The following is a 16,144-nucleotide window of genomic DNA, read 5'->3' as shown; positions in this document are numbered from 1 at the left end:
TCCTTCTTCCTCTTATCCTTATTCTGACACCAGCTTAACAGTTTTTTTTTTTTATGTAAGAGGGAAAACTAAAAAGGAAAAAAAAATTAGAAAAAAAGGGCCCACTTGAATTGTAGTCTCTCTTTCAATAAAACATCTTTCTATGAACTATCTCTTCTCACTCATCCTGCAGAAAATAAATGAATAAAAAGATAAAATGAATGAATATCTCCCAAAAAGATGAAATAAATGAATAACTCCCATCCTACAGGTGTTGGCGAAGAAAACGTGACTTTTTGACACGTTCTCGGCTCAGGTGTGGTCTCCGCCTCTGCACTGCTGCCCACTCACCGCCACGAAGGTCACTGTGTCAACTTCCGAGCCAGGAGGTATGCAGTGAATCATTCCATCCCTGACCTCTCTCTCCTCTCCTCTCCTCTCCTCTCCTCTCCTCTCCTTTCCTCTCCTCTCCAGCCCACGCGTCGCCTCTGGGACATGCTTTTCACGCCACTCGTTTGCTCTTATTCACCGCAGACACTTTTTTTTCACTTCTTTTTGGTGTTTTCTGTGCTTTTTTTTCTTTTTGGCTTTTGTTTGTGTGTGTGTGTGTGTGTGTGTGTGTGTGTGTGTGTGTGTGTGTGTGTGTGTTTTGTAAGGTCATTTTTTTTTTTCATGGATGTTTCTTTTCTTCTTCACCGTAAAGGCTTTTTTTTCCTATTTTTTTATTTGGGTGTTTTCTGTTTTTTTCTTTTCTTGGTTTTGGTTTTGTTTTTTGTGATTTGTTTCTTTATTTATTCTTTTTTATCGAAATGTTTTTGAGACATTTAAGAGGGAGGTTTCAAGACATTTGTCCCTGTCCTTTGATTAATTCTATATGCTCTATAAGAAGACTGGCCATTCCTTTATATTTTTCTTACCCTTGGCCAGTCTTCCTCTCTTACATAAAAAAAAAAAATATGGACTTTTGTTCGAAGGACGTCAATGTATCTATTTTATCTACCTACCTACGTATCTATTTTATTTATCTATCTATCAGACTCGACAACAGTACAACGTTACATCCCTTGTGACTCTTATGCTAGAAAGAACTGATTATGAGACAGTCTGCAAGTGTGTTCATAATATTTTAATACTTTTTGATTGAATTGTACTTTTTACTTTTATGTTTTTGTAGTGATAAGGTTTAATTTACTATGTGTTTAAGTTTTACCTATTTTTTTTTTAGTTTTAATAGTTTTATGTCAAGTGAAGTAGTATTTTAGTGTTTCTTAAGTATGGTCATGTTTACGTTTTATTGGTTTTAATATGGATCGTAACCATAAATGTATCAATCATAGAATATATTTTTTGTATTTTTGTGGTCAATAAATCTATCTATCTATCTATCTATCTATCTATCTCTATCTTCAGTCTATACATCTATCTATCTAATGAAGGGAAGGCAACACAGAAGGGAAAGACCACGAAATTACAACTATCACATACTAGAGGCGTGATTAAAAGTCCAGCAAACTTATGTACTTATTTTCATTGTGGTGTGGTTGGGTTAGGTTAGCTGGGGTTAGTTTCTTTTGTCTCAGTGTATGTAGAGTAAAACAGGATGCCGGTGTATGTAGAGTAAGACAGGATGCCGCTCCGTTCTTGTGTGTGTGTGTGTGTGTGTGTGTGTGTGTGTGTGTGTGTGTGTGTGTGTGTGTGTGTGTGTGACTTATTCATGCGTCTTTCCAGTGGTTCTAAGAAGTCTTCATTGTTGTTTAGATCTTATGATGACATGATTTTCTCTCCGGTTTTGTAACTTCCCGTATTCCACTGGTTTGTTATACTACTACTACTACTACTACTACTACTACTACTACTACTACTACTACTACTACTACTACTACTACTACTACTACTACTACTACTACTACTACTACTACTACTACCTATTTATCTATCTATCTATCTATATACCTGTCTGTCTACCTGTCTCTATGTTCTATCTACAATGTCTATTTATCTGTCTATTTGTCTATCTATACATGTTAGTCAGTATAATCTCTTCTCTACCACCACCACCACCACCACCACCAGCAAGACCAATAAGACGCCCTCAGGTAACACAGGTGGGCTGGTTCACTCACATGCATACCTGCGCTGGTGGCTTTACATAATGGATGTCTTGGCGACCGCACCCTTCCCCCCCTGCCCCCCAACTCCCCCTCTCTCCCTTGCACCGGGCACTGGCATTGGTACAGAGAGAGAGAGAGAGAGAGAGAGAGAGAGAGAGAGAGAGAGAGAGAGAGAGAGAGAGAGAGAGAGAGAGAGAGAGAGAGAGAGAGAGAGTTGTATGTTGTGTTATTCGAGTTGTGATTATGTTGTTATTGTTTTTTCTTCTTTTGATTGGTTTTATTATCAGAAATGTGTGTTTATGGAGAGAGAGAGAGAGAGAGAGAGAGAGAGTTAACAGGAAGGGTTAAACTATGGAACGTTTCATATCTCAAGGCTAATTTCTAAATATCACAGAGATAGTTAAAGTCATAGTTCTTGCCTTTCATCACTGACGATGCATAACCTTTTCTTTTCCTTTGCCTGCGTGGTTGCGTAGTAGAATCATTGAAACTCTTTTAGAAAATCTCCAACTAACTAGAATCATCAAAAACTCCCTTAAAAAACTTGAACTGCCATTAGAATCATGAAAATCGCCCTACAGAATTTCAAATTATCACTAGAAAACCTGAAAATCCTTAAGATAACACTAGAAGCATTAAAACTTCCTTAAAAAATTCTCAAACTAAGACTAGAATCACAGAAACTCCCTTGAAAACAATTAATTACCACTAGAATAATGAGAATCCTTCAACAGAATATCAAGCTGTCTCTAGAATCATTGGGCCTTCCTTGAAAAAATCTTAAACTTTCACCAGAATCATTCAAACTCCCTTAAAAACTATTAACTGCAGCTAGAATCATGAACATCCTCCCACAGAATCTCAGACTGTCACTAGAATCATTAGATCTTTTTTGCAAAACCTTAAACTGTCACTAGAATCATTAAAACACCCTTAAAAAATCTTAAACTACCACTAAAATCATGAAAACTCCCTTGAAGACCTTTAACTGAAACTAGAATCATGAAAATCCCTTTACAGAATCTCAAACTGACACAAGAATCATTAGACCTTCCTTGAAAAACCTTAAACTGTCACTAGAATCATTAAAACACCCTTAAAAAATCTCAAACTACCATTAGAATCATGAAAACTCCCTTGAAAACCATTAACTACCACTAGAATCATGAAAATCCTCTCGCAGAATCGCAAACTGTTACTAGAATCATTAAAACCCCCTTAAAAAATCTCAAACTACCACAAAAATCATCAAAACTCTCTTTGAAAACCTTGAACTGCCATGAAAGCCCCGTTAGAGAATCGTAACCTCCACTGAAACCTTTGAAAACAAGTTGATATTGGCAGAGAAACGCTTGAGAATGTGACTTTTGCTTTGAGGAGAGACGCTTCATACAACCGCGATTCACTGTAACGATCGGGAGTGAGGTGGCTTGTGGGTTGGCGCACTGGGAACACACTGACCCAGATAAGAGGCGAGGAGAAAGAGAGATAAAGACAGGAAGCTGGTGCGAGGAAGTTCAAATACCCGACGCTTTCATCAATTTAATTATCACTAGTTATAATTGCTAATGTGTAACTGTTTGATAGCTATGTGACAGTTATCTTCTTTTTTTTTCGTTTTTTATTTATTTTTATTTTTTTTATTTGTACTCTTGAAATGTATGTGTTGTATATAATAAAGAAAATTTTGTCAATAATCTACTACTACTACTACTACTACTACTACTACTACTACTACTACTACTACTACTACTACTACTACTACTACTACTACTACTACTACTACTACTACTACTACTACTACTACTACTACTACTACTACTACTACTACTTTTTTTTTTTTTTTAAATAGTGTTTGATTTTGTCTTCGTATTTTTTTCTACGTCTAATGTTTATTAATATCTGGAGCTATTATTGTATCACAGGTGAAATATGTTTGTGTTCTGCGTTACTTGCCTTCATTATGCTTATGTTTGTTTTTATGTAGTACCATTTTAGCTCATGGATTATACTGCCTCTACCTCACGTCCACATCAATATTCATCACTCGCCACTATCATTAATATCTGAGTTGAATAATATTGACGTTCTTTATTAGTCATCTTGTATAATATTTTCTCTACCATCTTTGTTCATTGTGTCTTTTCTACCTTTCCGTGGGAGTATAAGAGCGTTTTCGTGGTTCTATGTCCTTCCCCGTCATCCTTCACACCTCGTCCTTCGATCACAACTCTTTTCCCGCCTTCAAAAAGTCTTAACCCCTGGTGGGACTCGAACCCACAATCCTTGGCTTAGGAGGCCAATGCCTTATCCATTGGGCCACAGGGGCGGGTAAGAGAAGTGTCTCAGCCGTGTTATTTATACATTATCTCACCGGTCAGTTGTGAGGCGAGCCAGTTTTCACTTCTGCTTTCTCCTCTGCTGGTGTGACTCGATGCTTGCTTGTGGCGGAGCTTGTTGAGGTGGTGTTGGCAGTGACGTGTGTTGAGGTGGTGTTGATGGTGTTTATTTTGTGGTGTTGAGGTGGTGTGACTTGGTGTGCTGTGTTAGTCATGTCAACTTCAATACTGGGATACATTTTTACTTTGAGATTTGTGTACGATTAGACCATTTTATTGACATTAGGAAGGGTCTAGGAGGGACAGAAGATTAATAGCCACAGTCTTCACTATTTTAACCCCTCGCATAAGGTTCTGAAGCTGTATAAAACCACCAAATAGTAAGTAGAATGAGTATGGGAACGCGTCATGGCACTGAAAGGGTTGAAAGTGTTTGTGTTGGGTGTGGCTCTGTGTTAGTGTTGCGCTGAGGCTGTTTTGAGCAATTCCTAATATTGAGACAGGTGGTTGGTGTTGCTGTGTTTGTGTTGGATGTTAGGGTGATGTAATTTGGTTCGTTGTGTTGCTGGTGTGGTGTTGGCGTTGTGTGAAGTGACAGTGGTGGTGTTGGTTGTGTTCCCTTGCTTGTTTTGCAGATGTTTGAGGTGATGTTAGTGTAGAGACGTGTTTATAATTGTGATGTGCCTTGGTTCGTTGTGTTGCTGGTGTGTTACTGGCGTTGTGTGAGGTGACAGTGGTGGTGTTGGTTGTGTTTCCTTGTTGTTTTGCAGGTGTTGTTTGAGGTGGCGTTAGTATTGAGATGTGTTCAAAGTTGTGATGTGCTTGGTACGTTGTGTTGTTGGTGTGTTAAATACGTTATATTCTTTACGTTTTATATATTTGTGTTTTATTTATTTATTTATTTATTTGTGTGTGTGTGTGTGGGTGTGGGTGTGGGTGTGGGAATTATTAACCCCTTGAGTACCGTGATGCATTCCCATATTCATTGTGCTTGCTAGTTGGTGATTTTAAACGGCTTGGGAAACTTGTGTGAGGGATTAAAGTAATGAAGACTGTGGCCATTAATCTTCTGACTTCCATAGACCCTTCCTAGTGTCAATAAAATGATCTAATCGTACACCAATCTCAGGGTAAAAATGTGTTCCAGTACTGAAGGGATTAAAGTAGTGTGACTCCTTGTGTTCTGTGTGTTTCTTAGTGTTTGAGGTGTGACTGGGATTACTTTCTTTCACTCCCTCATTCCTTCAATCCTTCATTTCTCAGTTCATGATTTTCGTTTTCTCTTTTCATTTTTATTTCTCCACTCTTCTCTTTCCATTCTTGTCTTTATTATCATTCCTTCTTTCATTGTCTTGTTCTTTGTATTTCTTCATTTTTGCCACATTCTCTTCAGTTATCTCTTATTTTTCATTCTCACACGTGTTTATCTCTGTTTCTCTGCCGGTGATGTGTGTGTGTGTGTGGGGGGTTAATGGCAGGAAGGATACTGATAGACTCTGGGGATGTTTTGCAATAGTTAATCTGGCACTCTCCACTCACACACACACACACACACACACACACACACACACACACACACACACACACACACACACACACAGAAATAGAACTACTGCATCTCTTCACACTACATAATGGTATCAACAACAACAACAACAACAACAACATATGAATGCCACCTTTCCGTCTGCTCTCTCTCTCTCTCTCTCTCTCTCTCTCTCTCTCTCTCTCTCTCTCTCTCTCTCTCTCTCTCTCTCTCTCTCTCTCTCTGTACTTTATTATCATTATTATTGTCAGTATTGTCATTACTATTATTATTTTTACTGTTTTTTATAGTAGCAGTAGTAGTGGTGGTGGTTGTGGTTGTGGTGGTGGTGGTGGTGGTGGTGGTGGTAGACAGGGAAGCCTTCATCTTTACTATCCTACATCCCTCCCTAGAGATAAGATAGAGCCGCTTATCGTCACGCTGAGTACGAGAGAGAGAGAGAGAGAGAGAGAGAGAGAGAGAGAAAGAGAAAGCTTTGGTGGTGTTTGCTGCTCCTTTGTGTTCTTTTACGTTACCTGAGGCCTCGCCAACCACCCGCCTCCACTTCTGTAATATTTGTTCAACTTTTCAAGGGGACGAACCAGGTGCCTCTCTCTCTCTCTCTCTCTCTCTCTCTCTCTCTCTCTTTGCATGGTTTCATTTTTATCATTTCTTTTTTCTTTCTCTTTTTCTTCTTTCTCCTCCTCCTCTTCCTTTTCTCCTTCCTTTCCTCCTTTCTCTTCTCATTTTCTCTCTCTCTCTCTCTCTCTCTCTCTCTCTCTCTCTCTCTTAGTGGAGGCATTTACGTTGAAATAGAAAGCGAGACGCGCATTCCGTGACTTGCTTTTCGATAATTATAAAAATTAGTGACGGAAAGAAACATTTGCTGCGAAAGAAAACGTAATGGTAACGTTTTCTTCACCGATGGTCTGCGCTGCCTAACGTTTCTTCATCTTATCTCTATTAGCCCCTTCAGTACCACGACGCGTTTTGATGTCTATTCTACTTACTGTTTGGTGATTTTATACAGCTTCAGAAACTTGCTTGTTGTTTTGCAGGTGTGAAGTGTTGAGATGTGTTCAAAATTGTGATGTGCCTTGGTTCGTTGTGTTGCTGGTGTGTTCTTGGCGCTATGTGAGGTGACCGTTGTATTTGAGGTTGTGTTTCCTTGGCTTTTGTTTTGCAGGTTGCACTTAAGCTGACGGTAGTGTTGTGTTCAAAATTGTGATGTGCCTTGGTTCGTTGTGTTGCTGGTGTGTGGATGGTGCTATGTGAGGTGACAGTTGTGTTTGAGGTTGTGTTTCCTTGCTTGTTATTTTGCAGGTGTTGTTTGAGGTGGTGTTAGTGTTGAGATGTGTTTATAATTGTGATATGCTTGGTTCGTTGTGTTGCTGGTGAGTTGTTGGCGTTGTGAGAGGTGACAGTGGTGTTGCAGGTTGTGTTTCCTTGCTTGTGTTGTTTTGCAGGTGTTGTTTGAGCTGGCGATGTGTTCGTAGTGTTGCTGGTGTGTTACATACGTTATATTCTTTGCGTTTTATATATTTGTTTTATTTACTTATTTATTTATTTGTGTGTGTGTGAGTTATTAACCCCTTGAGTACCATGACGCATTTTCATAACCATTCTGTTTACTAGTTGGTGATTTGATACAGCTTGAGAAACTTACGTGAGGGATTGAAATAGTGAAGACTGGCCATTAATCTTCAGACCCCCATAGACCTTTCCTAATGTAAATAAAATCGTCTAATCACACCAGCCAACAATTCATGATAAATATGCCTTTCAGTACAGAAGGTGCCATCAAACTACCCTTAAAAACCCGTGTAACTCAAACAATACTCTTTTGAAAATATAGGTTTTGTGGCCACTATTTTTCAAAGTCCGTAGAGAGGAGAAATCTTTTTCGTAAGAGTTTTTATGCTGTTGATAAAGTAGATGTAATATTAATCTGTCAGTACAACCATCAAACTACCCCTAAGAACCCGTGTGACAGAAACAAGAGTCTAATTCTTGTTTCTGGAGGTTTTTGATAATGTGTTCGTGGTTCTGATGACAGTTTGGTAAGTTAGTAAATGTTGTCCTGTGATTAGTGTGTTATTTGGGTTTATAAGAGCATTTTCGTGATCTCAGTGATGGTTTGGTTAATATAATGTGGGTTTTCCTGCTATTAGTGTGTTATTTGTGTTGTCGTGATCTTAGTGATAGTTTGGTTAGTGTGATGTGGGTTTTCCTGCTATTAGTGTGTTATGTGTGTTGTGATCTTAGTGATAGTTTGGTTAGTGTGATGTGAGTTTTCGTGTTATAAGTGTGTTATTTGTGTTGTGATCTTAGTGATAGTTTGGGAGTATTATGTGGGTTTTCCTGTGATTGGTGTGCTGTTTGGGTTTGTAAGAGTATTTTCGTGATCTTAGTGATGGTTTGGTGAATAGGATCACTAAGGTCATGAAAACACTCTTACAAATCCAAATAACACACTAATAACGAAATAACCCTCGTCACACTAACCAGGCTATCACTGGGACCACTATTCTTAACATGACCCGTGATGATTTGATAGGTTGTATAAGAGTCTTGTTCGTGGTTCTGATAAGTACTTTTATACGCTTTTATACGGCTTTTTTCGGGGAAGGGGGGAGGAAAATAAAAAAAGTACTGATTTGTGATGTAAACGAAGTGCAGATTCATGCAGAACAGGTCGAAAACTACCAGAGAAAAATTTGTTTCATCCAGAAGTGAGAGTTTGGTGTGAGATTAAATTTACCGACAGTTATTTGGCTTTGTAAGAGTGTTTGTAGTGTTTGTAGTGATGGTTTGATGAAAGGAGTAAAGTTTTTGGTGTTTAATGCGGTAAAATATCGTGAGAATCCAATTAAAAAGGTTTGTAGTGTTTAGAAATGGTTTTTATGAGAGATCAGTACGTTTAGGAGACAGACAGACAGACAGACAGACAGACAGAAAGAGATACTGAAGCAGACATACCACACACACACACACACACACACACACACACACACACACACACACACACACACACACACACACACACACACACACACACACACACACACACACACACACACACACACACACACACACACACACACACACACACACACACACACACACACACACACACACGGATGGGCAGATGCAGGCTAGACACATAAATGCAGAGAAAGACAGACAGACACAGACAGACAGACACATAAAGACAGGCTTACACACTTCGAATTCAGACCATTTTTCTTTCCTGCATAACTCTTAACATTTTTAAAAGCTCCATTTAATACTAGAAATCTTTTAATAATTGTGCACACTGGAAGAGACAAAATGAAACTTCCACACTCTCTCTTCTTTCTCTCTCCCTCTCTTTCTCTCTCTTTCTCTCTTTTTCTCTCTTTCAATGCGCAGGAAGAATATTTTACAGCGGCGTGAAAAGTTAATAAAGGCCATACCAGGTTAAGAGTCCAGAACACGAGGTGATATACGAAAGATTAACCCCTTCACCATGACGCGTTTCCATATTCATTCTGGTGACTATTTGGCGATTTTCTACAGCTTCAGAAACTCATGTGGGGGGAGGAGTAAAAATAAAGACTGTAGCCATTAATTCATTGACCTCCATAGACCCTTCCTAATGTCAATAAAAGATCTAATCGTACACAAATCTCAAGGTAAGAATATGTTCCCAGTATGGAGGAGGTTAATGAAATAGGCAAGGAAATAAAGGGACCATTCAGAACAAGGGAAGAAAATAGTAAGAAATAGGACAAATAGTGAGCTGTTTGTGTATCTGTTGAGTGACATGTATTTCTGAAAACATGTGATTTTATTCTGCGAGGCGGTGAGGATTGATGTAACAGTGGTGAAGAAGTGACCATGGAGAGAGAGAGTGATACGTCTATGCATGTATTGAGGAAGACTAAAAGATATATAAAGGGGATAGAGAGAGAGAGAGAGAGAGAGAGAGAGAGAGAGAGAGAGAGAGAGAGAGAGAGAGAGAGAGAGAGAGAGAGAGAGAGAGAGAGAGAGAGAGAGAGGCCAGTCCATGATATCGGCGTTTCCTTGGATACAAAGAGAGAGAGAGAGAGAGAGAGAGAGAGAGAGAGAGAGAGAGAGAGAGAGAGAGAATCTATCAAGACTACGCTGGATATTAAATATTTTGAGGCAATATTATCTCTCTCTCTCTCTCTCTCTCTCTCTCTCTCTCTCTCTCTCTCTCTCTCTCTTTCTCTGAGCCTCCTTCATCCCTCCCAGTTGTCTGACACGTGCATTACTAATACTGCACTTTCCCATATCCTTCGTCAGAGGGAGGAGGAGGAGGAGGAGGAGGAGGAGGAGGAGGAGGAGGAGGAAAGTGTGTGGGAAGAAAGACGATGAGATGATGTTAGAGAGAGAGAGAGAGAGAGAGAGAGAGAGAGAGAGAGAGAGAGAGTGAGTATATAATGGTGTTTGTCAAGACTTACTCGATTTACCGTGTGCGCGCTTGTGTGTGTGCGCGTGTGTGTGTGTGTGTGTGTGTGTGTGTGTGTGTGTGTGTGTGTTCATAAGGTAAGTGGTAATTATTGTCCTGTCTCGCCGGGATTGCAGACGAAGCTGGTAATGTAAAGCAAAAGATGAGGAAACAAGGGAGGGAGGAAAGAGAAAACGATAATAATAGTAGTAGTAGTAGTAGTAGTGGTAGTAGTAGTGGTAGTGGTAGTGGTAGTAGTAGCAGTAGTAGTAGTAGTGGTAGTGGTAGTAGTAGTAATAGTAGTAGTAATAATGGTGGTGGTGGTAGGAAGAGGAACAGAAGGAGGAGTAGAAAGATACAAAGAGAGAAATAAAGAAAAAAAGAAAAAGAAAGAATAATAAAAGCAAAAGAAATAAAACCACATCAATTTCAATACTAAAGAAAAGAAAAGAAAAAAAAGACAAGGAAAATAACTGCCCTCTTTATCCTTCTCCCCCTTCCCCCCCCACAAAAAAGACAGAAGAATAGAGAAGAAGAAGGAGGAGTGAAGAAGAAGAAGAGGAAGAGCTCGGATTTATATTCCAATCTCAGCTAAAAACTATTAACAGGCAATATCGTTTGGGATGGAAGAGGAGGAGGAGGAGGAGGAGGAGGAAGAAGAAGAAGAAGAAGAGGAGGAAGAGGAGAAGGAGTAGTAGGAGAGACACAAACAAAAAAACACTGATAAAGGAGGAGGAGGAGGAGACAAAGAGGGGAAAGAGATTGAGGGGGAGGAGGAAAGACAAGATGGAAGATGGAAGAGGAGGAGGAGGAGGAGAAGGAGGGACGCGTCTGTCTCAAGTAAAACCATTAATAGGTAATTGGCAATGTTGGAAAAGAGGTGATACAAGCAGATTTTTACTTTACAACCTTAGTGATAAATATGGAGGAGGAGGAGGAGGAGGAGGAGGAGGAGGAGAAAGAACAAGAACAAGAAGAACAAGAAGAGGAAGGTCAAGGAGGACAGAGAAGATGGGTCAAAAGGAAGGCTGTGATGATAAAAAGGAAGGAAAAATATGGAAGGGTTTAAGAGAGAGAGAGAGAGAGAGAGAGAGAGAGAGAGAGAGAGAGAGAGAGAGAGAGAGAGGGGGCGAGGGATAACAAAGATAAAAAGGAAATGAGGAAAAGAGAACATGAGAGAGAGAGAGAGAGAGAGAGAGAGAGAGAGAGAGAGAGAGAGAGAGAGAGAGAGAGAGAGAGAAGGGAAAATTTATATGTAGGACGAAGGAAGAAGATAAAGGAGAAGAAAAGGAAGGCGAAAATTGAGTAAAACGAATCATTATTTAAAAAGAAATTGTAAAAAATAAAGTAAATGTGATCGAATGAGGAAGTAAATAAAGAAAATGTGATCGAAGGAAAGAAAAATCATGACATTAAAATAAATAATGAATAAAAGAGAACAAAGAAAGAAAGGGAGGAAGAGTGAAGTATAGAAAGGAAAAAAAACAAGGAAACGAGAAAACAAACAGGGAAATGGAAGGAAGGAAAGAAAGATAGAAGGAAACGAAAAAAAAAGAAAGATGGAAAGAAAAAGGACAAAATGAAAGCAGAAAAATGTTAGGAAAGAGAAAAAGAGAGAAAAGAAGAGTGTAACTTAGATAGAAGCTTAGGAAGAAAATAAAAACATGAAAGAAAGAAAGATTAATTGAAGAAATGAAAAAAAAGATAGAAGGAAAAACTGAAAGAGAGAAGGGAAAGGAAAGAAAGATTGAAAGATAGATAGAAGGAAAAACCGAAAGAAAGAAAAAGAAGGGAAAAACAAAAAGAAAGGTAGAAAGAATGAAAAAGAAAGATAAAAAGAAATGAAAAACGAAAAAAATAGATAGAAGAAAAAAAACGAAAGAAAGAAAGAAAGAAAACGAGCTAAAGGAGAAAACACAGAGCTTAGCAACCCACCACCACCACCACCACTACCACCTTCACCACCACCACCACCACCTCGAAAGTTCCCTCTTGGCACGGAAAAAAGTGCATCTGTATAGCAAAGCAGAAACACGTGGCGACCCACACTTCGATCACGTGACAGGGTGGCGTGGCGGGCGGACCAAGGACGAGGGGGCGTATGAACAAGTGCTTGCAGGTAACAGGTATTGGGGACTCACCTGTGCTGTTTACCTGTCGACCTATAAATAGAGTGCGGCTTTCTTTCTCTTCTCTTATTCATCTTTTGTAATAAACTTTCTTTTTTTTTGTCTTTGCAGGTAATAGGTGCTGTTTACCTGTTGACTTTTAAAGAGAGTACGAGTTTTTCTTTTTCTTCTCTTATTCATCTTTATATATCGTCTCTTTGTATAAGTGTAGCTCCTTTTTATTCTTTCTCTTTCTTCTCTTCCCTCTGCACTATAAAATTCTGGCTATAGTCTGCCTATTCTAACTTGGCTCTTGGGTCTGGGTTTGAATGGTGTCCCAGGGAATGCGTGGTTGTCAGATCTTGAGGAAAACCGTGAGCTGTCCTTGTAGTAAGTGCGCCGATCAACAGAAATCAATGACGTTATCAATAAATCCAGGAGCCATTTTAGAGCAAACTATAATAGGTTTCATTGTTTCATTTTCTTTCAACGTAGCTACTTTTCCCTTTCTCTCTTCTCTCTCTCTCTTCTCTTTCTCCACTTTCCTCTGCACTACGAAAATATGAGTAACAGGTGCCATTGTTTCGTTTTCCCTAAATATTGCTACTTTTTTCTCTTTTCCCTTTCTTTTTCTTCTTCACAATGGAAATATGAGTAATAAATTTGATTTTATTTTCATTTTATTTTTACAACACATCCTCTTAACCAGTCTTGCCTTTCCTTTTTAATACAGTACATAAAAAAAGAGGAAGAATACAAGAATTAAACTTTTAGGCTCACACATGGCTGGCCCTCTTCTTTTTCTGCCTTTCTTCCCAGCTTCACCCATTCAGGGATACGACGTGTTCTTATATTCACTCTGCTAACTGTTTAGCGATTTGATGCGTCTTCAGACACTTATGTGGGTATCAAAATAGTGAAGACTGTGCTCATTACTCTACTGACCTCCATAAACCTCTCCCAATGTAAATAAAATCGTCTAATCACACCCAAAACTCATGGTAAAAATGCGTCCCAGTACTGTTAAGAGGATTGACTATTATGGTATCTTCAGAAACTTATGAGGGGAAAAATAATGAAGACTGACCATTAATTTTGTGACCTCCATAGACCTTCCCTAATGTAAATAAAATCGTTTAATCATACCCAAAACTCATGGTAAAAATGCGTCCCAGTACTGAAGGGTTTAAAGCGTAGCAATGAAAGGGTTGATTGTAATAGTTCACGTGTGACATAAGTGACTGGTTTGCAAGACTGGTTGTGTCACCGTGTTGGCGTGGACCAGGTGAGGGTGTGGCCTGAGTACACCTGTCTGTCTGGCAGTGTGGGAGAGAGGGAAGGAGGGTGGGAGAGAGGGAGCGTGCTGAAAAACTGGATCTGCTGCCCGTCTCTCTCTCTCTCTCTCTCTCTCTCTCTCTCTCTCTCTCTCTCTCTCTCTCTCTCTCTCTCTCTCTCTCTCTCTAATATTTATTCGCTTTAGTGTCTTTTTTTCATTTTTCTTTATTTTTTTATTATTTTTCGTTTAATTAATTCATTCGTTTCTCTCTCTCTCTCTCTCTCTCTCTCTCTCTCTCTCTCTCTCTCTCTCTCTCTCTCTCTCTCTCTCTCTCTCTCTCTCTCTCTCTCTCTCTCTCTCTCTCTCTCTCTCTCTCTCTCTCTCTCTCTCTCTCTCTCTGTCCTACAAATAGATTCCTCTGCACTCTTCCTCCTTCCTTCCCCTCTTTTCCCCTCACATCCCCTTTCCTCCCGCCTCCCTCCTCTTCCCTCTCTCCCCTCTCTGTCATTTCATCTTCACTTCTCTCCCACAAATAGAAATGTGTTGGATATCTTTCCGAGAGAGAGAGAGAGAGAGAGAGAGAGAGAGAGAGAGAGAGAGAGAGAGAGAGTCTACTTGAAGCGAGGTGACAGAGGAGATGAACAAGCAGGTTTACAGAGGAGGAGGAGGAGGAGGAGGAGGAGGAGGTAAAGTGGAAGACCTAATGTCTGAGAGCTGTCTACAGGGATGATGATGATGATGATGATGATGATGATGAGGAGGAGGAGGAGGAGGAGGAGGAGGAGGAGGAGGAGGAGGAGGAGGAGGAGGAGGAGGAGGAGGAGGAGGAGGAGGAGGAGGAGGAGGAGGAGGAGGAGGAGGAGGTGTATTCTGTTCTAAATAAATACATGTTTATGAAAAATGGAGAAACTATGGAAAGAAAGAAAGAAAGAAAGAAAGAAAGAAGAAGAAAAGAAGACATTTTCTATCTGCCTAGTTTGTTTGTTTGTTGTTTTTGCTGTATGTATTCTTTCTTTTTTTTTTTTTTTTTTTTTTTTTTTGTTGTTCTTGTTCTTCATTTTCATCATTATAATCTTCTCCTTCTCCTCCTCTCTCCTCCTCCTCCTCCTCCTCCTCCTCCTCCTCCTCCTCCTCCTCCTCCTTCTATTCCTCCTCCTCCTCTTCCTACTCCTTCTCCTTCTCCTTCTCTTTTCCTTCCTCCTCCTCCTCCTCCTCCCTCCTTCTCCTTCTCCTTCTCCTTCTCCTTCTCCTTCCTCCTCCTCCTCCTTCTCCTCCTCCTTCTATTCCTCCTCCTCCTCTTCCTACTCCTTCTCCTTCTCCTTCTCCTTCTCCTTCTCCTTCTCCTTCTCCTTCTCCTTCTCCTTCTCCTTTTCTTCTTCTTCTACCATACCTAATCTCTGTTCCTCTCTTCCACCACCACCACCACCACCACCACCACACGGTAACACGATTCAACAAAACACACACTCTTAACTACACACACACAAAATAAATAAATAAATAAATAAATGAAATAAATTGTCTCCCAGGAAAAAGTCTTGAAATAATGCAGTGGAACTCAAACCAGATGGAGATCTTGCGTAACCTCCACAAACATCCCCTGTCCACGTGGCGCTGGTGTGGTTACCTGGCTGGTTTGAAGAGGGGGGGAGAGGGGAGAGGTGTTGAGTAGAGGGGATGGGGTGGAGGATGAGGGGATGTCAGTAGGAGAACTTGTGGTGGGGGTAAGGTGAGTAAGGAAGGATTTGTGAGGTGAGGGGTTGAGTAAAGAAGGATTTGAGGTGAGGGGTTGACTAAAGGGGAGGATTTGAGGGGTGAGGAGTTGAGTAAGGAAGGATTTGAGGGGTGAGGGGATGAGTAAGGGGAGAGGAAGTAAAGGGAGGAAGGATGGGGGGGTGAGGTAGTAGTTAGTGACGGGGGGTAGGGTGTTCGTGAGGTTGATAAAAAAAGGACCTTCAGTGTCTCTTGCCTTGCCAAGACTTGCGCCCTAGACATCGAAAGGGCATCCCCAGAGAGAGAGAGAGAGAGAGAGAGAGGAGGGGGGAGGGGAGGTTAGCCCGAATTTGCATGTGCCAGAAGACGATACAAGAGGAAGAGGCTAAGGAAGAAATGGTATTAAAAGAAGGGAGAGAGAGAGAGAGAGAGAGAGAGAGAGAGAGAGAGAGAGAGAGAGAGAGAGAGAGGAAGGAGGAAATAGAGAAAGTGAAAGACCGTGTGTAATTCACCTCAGTCGGCTGCTGGTCACCCAGCCAGTCTTCCCTATTACGGATCGAGCTCAGAGCTCATAGACCGATCTTCGGGTAGGACTGAGACCACAACACACTCCACACACCGGGAAAGCGAGGCTATAACC

General features: G+C 40.3%; 1 protein-coding gene and 1 non-coding gene across 3 annotated transcripts in view; one reads left to right on the top strand and one right to left on the bottom strand.

Moving 5' to 3' along the window:
* LOC123508874 (corticotropin-releasing factor receptor 1-like) overlaps positions 1-16,144 on the top strand; it is a 128,236-nt gene that overhangs the window by 25,975 nt on the left and 86,117 nt on the right. For both annotated transcript variants that reach the window (XM_045262862.1, XM_045262864.1), the window contains exon 2: positions 251-368. The gene's annotated coding sequence lies outside the window, so the exon portion shown is untranslated. The remainder of the gene's footprint in view (positions 1-250; positions 369-16,144) is intronic.
* Positions 4,347-4,419, bottom strand: Trnar-ccu. Its single transcript has one exon. It is a non-coding gene; the product is annotated as a tRNA-Arg (tRNA).

Source organism: Portunus trituberculatus, chromosome 25 (genome assembly GCF_017591435.1).
Source record: "Portunus trituberculatus isolate SZX2019 chromosome 25, ASM1759143v1, whole genome shotgun sequence".
Taxonomy (NCBI): Eukaryota; Metazoa; Arthropoda; class Malacostraca; order Decapoda; family Portunidae; genus Portunus; species Portunus trituberculatus.
This window is presented reverse-complemented; position numbering and strand designations above follow the sequence as displayed.